This window comes from Bombina bombina, chromosome 1 (assembly GCF_027579735.1).
Source record: "Bombina bombina isolate aBomBom1 chromosome 1, aBomBom1.pri, whole genome shotgun sequence".
Lineage (NCBI taxonomy): Eukaryota > Metazoa > Chordata > Amphibia > Anura > Bombinatoridae > Bombina > Bombina bombina.
The window spans coordinates 732169114-732176713 of NC_069499.1; the positions used below are offsets into that span (position 1 = coordinate 732169114).

Below are 7600 nucleotides of genomic sequence, written 5' to 3' on the forward strand. Positions count from 1 at the left end.
GTTTCACCTTGTTTGTATAAAAAACAAAAAAACAAAAAAAAACATTTCTCTTTATTCTGGATAATAATTCACACCTCAGCACAGACATAGCACTATAGCAAAATCCAGTATATAGAAGACAACACTATAACACCATTAGGAATATTGTAAGGGATATATAATCAGCATAGATTGTGTAATAAGTAAAAGATGAAACTAGCAAGTCCGTCCTTTATATAGAATATGTCTTGTTTCCGCTTTTTATTCTCTTAGATTAGCAAGCATATGTAAAAATTGGCATCTAGAAATGACATCTAAAAATGACACCTTAACATATACGCTAAAATGGCTTTATTATGACAGATAAGGGAATGTTTTAACAACATTCCAACTACTATCCAATGAAATTGAGCCTATTATACACACCCCTGCCCCATCCAATTGTAGAAACCAAGCCCCTACTGAGATTATACCCAATAGAAACAGCTGAAAACGGCTTGGAGATGACAGTAAACTCTCTTTCTGATCAGATCATGATGAGAAATAGGGCTAATACAGAAATGTCTACAGCCACACTGCCTTGAATGCACCTGATCCTGTCTGATCTTGGAAGTTAAGCAGGGCCAGGCCTGGTCAGTACCTGGATGGGAGACCGCCTGGGAACACCAGGTGCGGTAGGAAAAATTTTTAAATAATAGGTATGAAGTCATAACTAAAAAGGCTGGGTTTGTATCTATATTTTTTCCAAATCTGGAACACTGTATTCTAAAATAGGAATTTTTGTATTTTCTCTGAATAAAAATGATCAGATGCAGATAGAGCTTGACAAAATAAGGATACCATCTAAATGTATTATAATGGATTTTTTAATCACAAATTTTTAAACTATAAACTGTATATTTTAAACACACATTTAAGGTCAGTAAAACAGGAAGTGCTTAACAAACACTTCCTGTTCCACAATTTTATGGCCAGCAATCAGTCTGGTATAAAAAGACCACTACTAACACCATAAAACCAGTCTTGATAAAGGTCTCTTTGTGACCGAAACGCGTCGACTGGTAAGCACAATTTCATTTTCTATTGATCTAAAAACAATCTACACCATCATATCTTTTTTTTTACAGAAGGATCATTCAGGGATTATAACAAAATATTTGCCAAGAAGATAGAATTTTGGGTTGGAAAACGGCTAGCAAGTACTGACACTGCTATTCAGTATAAAACACTTGGAAAATCACCATAACTATTGCTGTTAGGATTCACAACACTTTAAGGATTATTGTTTTTTCTTAAAGAGACACACTACTTATTATAATGTATTGTTGGATTATTTTTTCTATTAAGTTTTCACTGTTGGACTATTTTTTGGACTATTATTTACATTTATATAAGTTACTATTGGAACACACCACAATGTTTTTGTAAATTTTTGGTTTTTAATTTTTCACAATCTTTGTTCTTAATTCACGTTTTTTGAAGATCAACCTATTTTTTGACCATTAATATCTTTTGTACACTAATTTTTGCACACAACTTTTTTGATACACATTCTTTACATTGGCTTATTGCTGTCACAATATTTTTTACTTGACAATGCGTATATGGTAAACACACAGTTAAAGGTCTTACTCAGAGCCTTACACATTAGTCACTATTGGCAATATTTAGTATTGCATAGAATCGAGAACATTATTGGTTAGATAATATTATATAACTGACTAATATATTTCACCTATTATGTGTATGTGGTAAACACAAAGTTGAATTTTTGTTGTGAGCCTTACACTTAATTTGGAATTTTTTAGGAATATTTTTTAAGAGCGTTGTTTGCACAATTTTAAATGCCATATCTGCTATTTAACTATTCGTTTTAACTATTCATTTAGCTATTATTGCTGTACAAATTTGTGTATGTGTATATGGTAAACACAAAGTTGAATTTCTGTTGTGAGCCTTATACTAAATTTGGAATTTTTTATGAATATTTTTAAGAGCAATGCTTGCACAATTTTAAATGCTATAGCCGTTACATAACTATTTGTTTTAACTATTCATTTAGCTATTATTGTTGTATAAATTTGATTGTTTATACATGGATCCATGTTTTTAACTTATTTGTGTACTCAATAAATTGTTTATTGTAATCGTTTGACAATATTGCATTAGGTCCAGACCCAGCCTTCGTATAGTTGGCGCTTTGGTATAAATATGCATGAAATCACAGGAACTGAGGTGCAGAAAAATGGCAGAAAGTGCTCTAAATGGATGAGTCAAATTTGAAATATTTGTCTGTAGCAGAAGGCAGTATGTTCTTTGAAGGGCTGGAGAGCAATTCAATAATGAGTGTCTGCAGGCAAGTGGAGCATGGAGGAAGTTACTTGCAAGTTTAGGGCTTCATTTCTTAAAAAAACTTAAAGTTCTGGATTTGGTCAGAATTAATTGTCTCAATGCTGAGGAGTAAAGACAGCTACATATCCCTCATTAAATTCCATCAGGTAACCATTTGATTGTCCCCAAATTTATTTAATTAAGAATTATCTTGATCATAAAGAAGAACAATGAGTCCTGGAAGTGATGGCATGATCCCCACAGAGAGCTGATCATTGTCTGGGATTGCATGAATGGGCATAAGCATCTGAGACTGCCTGAATTCACACTAGAACTGTGTTAGTTCTCCAAAATGTTTGGAACAACCTACCTGCCAAAATCCTTAAAAGATTGTGCTCAAGTGTAAAAGAACTGATGCTGTTTTGAAGACAAAAGTGGTCACATCAATTATTGATTTGATTTAGGTTTTTCTTTTGTTCACTCACTTTGCATGTTGTTAAATGATAAAAAAATAAACTATTAACATTTCTTTTTTTTAAAGCATTTCTACTTTACAGTATTTTTTCACACCCGCCTAAAACTTTTGCACAGTACTGTGTGTGTGTGTAAATATATATATATATATATATATATATATATATATATATATATATATATATATATATATATATATATATATATAATGCATATACTGTATACAAGTCTGACTGTATTAATTCACTTTTTTATATGTCCCAAATCACATTATCATCTAAATAACTTTTTTAATTGCAGTATCTAGTTTATGAACACGTATGAAATAAAAGTTTAGAATTCTATATATTTCTCTATATTACTTTTATGCAAATTGTCTAAAGTACAAAGCCTATGTTTTGTGTGGGAGGGAAATGGGTAGCTAAATACAGAGTTTACACAGAGCTGAATAATTGCTAACTAAACTTCTTGAGTGGAACATCTCAGTGGCAGATAATAACAGACTGTGCCTACATTTTCTGAAAGATTCAGTTCTTAAGTTTAATAAGATATAATTTTCACAAAGCAATGGCTATTTGGGTTATATATTACTTTTCCAAAACACAAAAATATTATTTATGACTTTTATTATCCTGTAAAAGAGTATGAAAAATAATGATATCTGTGAAAGCATAAATAAATAACAGCATATTAAAAAAACACGACAAAGCACTATAGAATTATCATACCCAGGACCGACATGATTCGGTATAGGGAATCATGTCTGTCCTGCATCGCGAAATGCCGACAGCATACGCCGTCAGGATTTGAGATTGCACAAGCAGCTCTGGTGAACTGCTTGTGCAATGCCGTCCCCTGCAGATTTGCAGCCAATCGGCCGCTAGCAGGGGGTGTCAATCAATCTGATCGTATTTGATCAGGCGAATTGATGTCCGCAGCCTCAGAGGCAGCGGACGAATTAAGGAGCAGCGGTCTTAAGACTGCTGTTTCTTAACTTCTTTTTCCGGTGAGCCTGAAGGCTTGAGCGGAAACAGGTGCATTAGTTACCATTCGGGGCATGTTAAATCGACCCAATACACTCAAGCTTAAAAAAAAAAAATCCACATTAATTCTATTATAAAACTTACTTTGTTCTTTTGGTGTTGAGTTGAGCAAAATCACGAGCCCTTATTTGGTACAGTCATAAAACAACAAATAGAAGAGTCAACAAAATAAAATGCGCTAATCCCTATATCATGAACTATCATCCAAATATATTTTAGGGAAGAATATTTTTGTCTGTTGTCTGGATTACATAAATCTAATTTACCAGCATAGATAAAAGCATAAAAGCAGATCATTCACCCTCACCAGCCGCAACAGTGCCCTGTTAAACCAACTATGACTGTGTTATAATGTTGGCTCTATATTTATAAGAAAAACTTTTTTTAAAAGTTATTCAATGAAAGAGTGAACACATGTTGCTTGGTAAGTACCATGTCCTTCCCCAGAATTCCTTGACATTTCTTTGGATTCTGAGTTACTGCATTAGATATGACTATGCAATAATTGTTGTTAGAGCAGAAATATATATTGTAAATCTATAATTGTACTGTTGGGGATTAGTAAAATTTATTTCATGCTGTCAGAGTTTTAACACCAGTATTTGTGAATAGCAGTATTTGTGAATAAATTAGTTAACACCGAGAGGGATATTTATCAAGCCGTCAACCGCAAATATGCTGGAATTCCGCAGCGTAATTGTGGAGAGCCTGATTCCCCTTATTTATCAAAGCCTACAGACCAGCAAAAGTAGAAATTTGTGACGTAACATACGATCCGCCGGTCTCAGTCCGACACAGATCGATGCTTACGAAATTACAGATGTTCCGAATGCAAATTCTGCACTATCTGACTACTTTTGCTAGTTAACAAATATCTACCAGGTACGCTCGCCACTATACCTGCCCAGGAGGCAGCGGATGCCATAGGAATCAATGGGAGTCTAAAAGCAGCGAAAGCTTATGTTCGCTGCTGCCCGATATCCCATTGATTCCTATGGGAGAATAAAAGTTATGTTTACACCTAACACCCTAAAATGTACCCCAAGTCTAAACACCCCTAATCTGCCGGCCCCTACACTGCTGCCACCTACATTATGTTATTAACCTCTAATCTGCCGCCCCGCCAACGCCGCCACTGCCGCCACCTACATTATACCTCACTTTAGCATGGAGGAAGGAGCTATGAGTTTGAATAAAACCATTTTAATATTGAAAATCAAAAGGATTTTTTTGAGAGAATATTCTCTACTAACAGTGACAGTGTAAGCAAAGATTTAAAGAGTTTGTTCAATCAGCTTGAGAGGCTATTGTTAACGGATCTGCAGTTGATGTGGGATGCTGTGGCTTTCAAGCACTATATTGGATTAAATAGAATACCAAGGGGCCTGAAGATTAAAAGTTTCCTTCTTATGATTTAGAGGATGAATCTCTTATTAAAGAGTGGAAAGAGGCACTAACAGTGTGTTCTATTACCTTATTAAATATACTTGTAAAAAGAAAAAATATGAAGAGAACAGTCTTAAAAGGATGCATTCACACATTAAAGAATGAACTTAAAACCCATAAAACAGATGGAAGATACTCTGAACTTAAAACTTTGATGAAAAAGAAGATAAAAAAAGTCTGATGATGATCTGGCAGCTGTAAAGGGACGTAATTTTATTCAAGATCAAGAAGATTATATCAACAACAAAGTTTATGATTGGTCCAGGTTTGCAATGAGACATAGAAGATTCACCCCAGGTGGATATAGGAAGTTTAACAAGAACCGTGAACAAGATTCCACTAAAGAGGATAAAAGGGGTAATGATGCTGAGAAAGAGCAAACCATAAAAAAAGAATAAAGATAATAAGAAAGGACACTGGATGAAAACATCAACACCAAAATCAGAGCCAAAATATATTCTAAAAAAAGGCTCTACTGACTGTAGGGTGAACTTTTCTTTCACTGAACCAGAAACATCTGAACCCAATACTGCAAGTCCTGAGAGCAGTTATGTCAACACTTCTTCCTCTTCTTCCTCTTCCTCTTTTTCCCCTCCACCCTCTTTGTCATTTCAGGTTCCATTGGATAAGGAGCCTGAACAAGAAGAATGTGCAGTACGCCCAAAAATAAAGTAAAGAAGTCCCTGTAGGCAAGAAAGGAAAAAAACAAGACGGGCAGGAAAAAGGAGAAGAAAGGAGAAGTTCCAAAAGGTGAAAGAAGAAGAATTAAATCTGACTGTTCTCAATTTGTCTGATTTTGGTCTAAATGAAGATCATATAAGGGTGTTAACTAAGGGTTTGGCTTTTGCGCCCACCCATGATTTTTCTGTTTTTTCTACTTTAATAGACATTAACAAGTTTGTGCGCAAATTAACATTAAAAAGATTTTTTTGTGAATTAGATAGTAATGCTTCAAATACTGATGTTGTTGGAGCTTGTGGTAAATATGACAATCAGTCTGATACTTGTGTTTCAGACTTCGAATTCAATGATGTAGTGACAATAGAGATTCTGAGGGATTTAGATTCTGGTGATGGAGACGTCAATGATTATACTATAAGTAAACCCAAAAAGGTGGCTACAGATTTTTATCCAATACAATCTAGGGGTATGCATTTGAACTTGTTCCAGAAAAAGGTTGAACAAGATATCATTGAATATAGTCAGAATATGTCCCTTCTTAATTCCAACAAAGAAATTAAGAATTTGAACTACAAAGAAAGGAAAGCAATTAAACAGCTGCGTGATAATCATGACATTGTCATCCGTTCATCTGATAAGGGTGGCAATGTCGTGGTTATGAACAAGTCAGATTATGTAAAAGAAGCGACTAGACAATTGAGTGATGGTGTCACTTATAGGCCTCTGCCCTTTAAATCCCACAAGAGCTTTTAAAACAAAACTTGAAAGGCTCGTAGATGAATGTATACAGATTGGAATTTTTGGAGAAATAGATAGGGCCTCCCTTATCCTCTCATTTCCAGTGATGCCCATTTTCCACCACCTGCCCAAAACCCACAAGGATTTGTCCAACCCGCCTGGTCGTCCGATCATTTCAGGTATTGGCTCACTGTTTGAACCACTGTCGGAGTGGGTCGATACAATTTTACAACTTTGACACTGTATCTCACAGCCTTCAGACACATTTGAGCCAATCAGCAGCAGACACTCCCTCACAGACCCTCCCAGCTCCTGGCAGCAGCCATTTTAGATTCATTACGATCCTGCTTTCTTAATGAGAGGAGGTTTAGTGTTGCTGCTGCTGACATTATAGGGAAATATATAGCTAGGCTAGTGTATTTAGTGTCCACTACAGTCCTGAAGGACTAATCTAATCTCTGCTGTAAGGACAGCACCCCAAAAAGCCCTTTTAAGGGCTAGAACTTCAGTGGTTTTTTTTAATTTTTTTATTTGTAATTTTATTTGCATTTGCCTGGCTTTCAGCCTGTGTGTGAGGCTCACAGCATATACTGTGATTAGTGCCACCACTGATATCTGCTTAACATTAGTGTAAATTTAAACAACAAAACTTTTAAATCATTTTGCTAGTGTAATCTAATTTAATTTTCTATCAGGCCTGTGTCTCAGGCTCACACAGCATATACTGTGGTTAATTGCTCTGTGCCAGCCACCACTCATATCTGCTTAACATTAGTGTAAATTTAAACAACAAAACTTTTATATAATTTTGCTAGTGTAATCTAATTTCATTTTCTATCAGGCCTGTGTGTCAGGCTTACACAGCATATACTGTGGTTAATTGCTGTGCCAGCCACCACTCATATCTG

The 7600-nt window shown here is 35.1% G+C and overlaps 1 pseudogene; it reads left to right on the plus strand.

Moving 5' to 3' along the window:
- Positions 1–541: 541 nt before the first annotated feature.
- LOC128646167 (uncharacterized) lies at positions 542–660 on the plus strand (annotated as a pseudogene).
- The last annotated feature ends 6940 nt before the right edge of the window (positions 661–7600 follow it).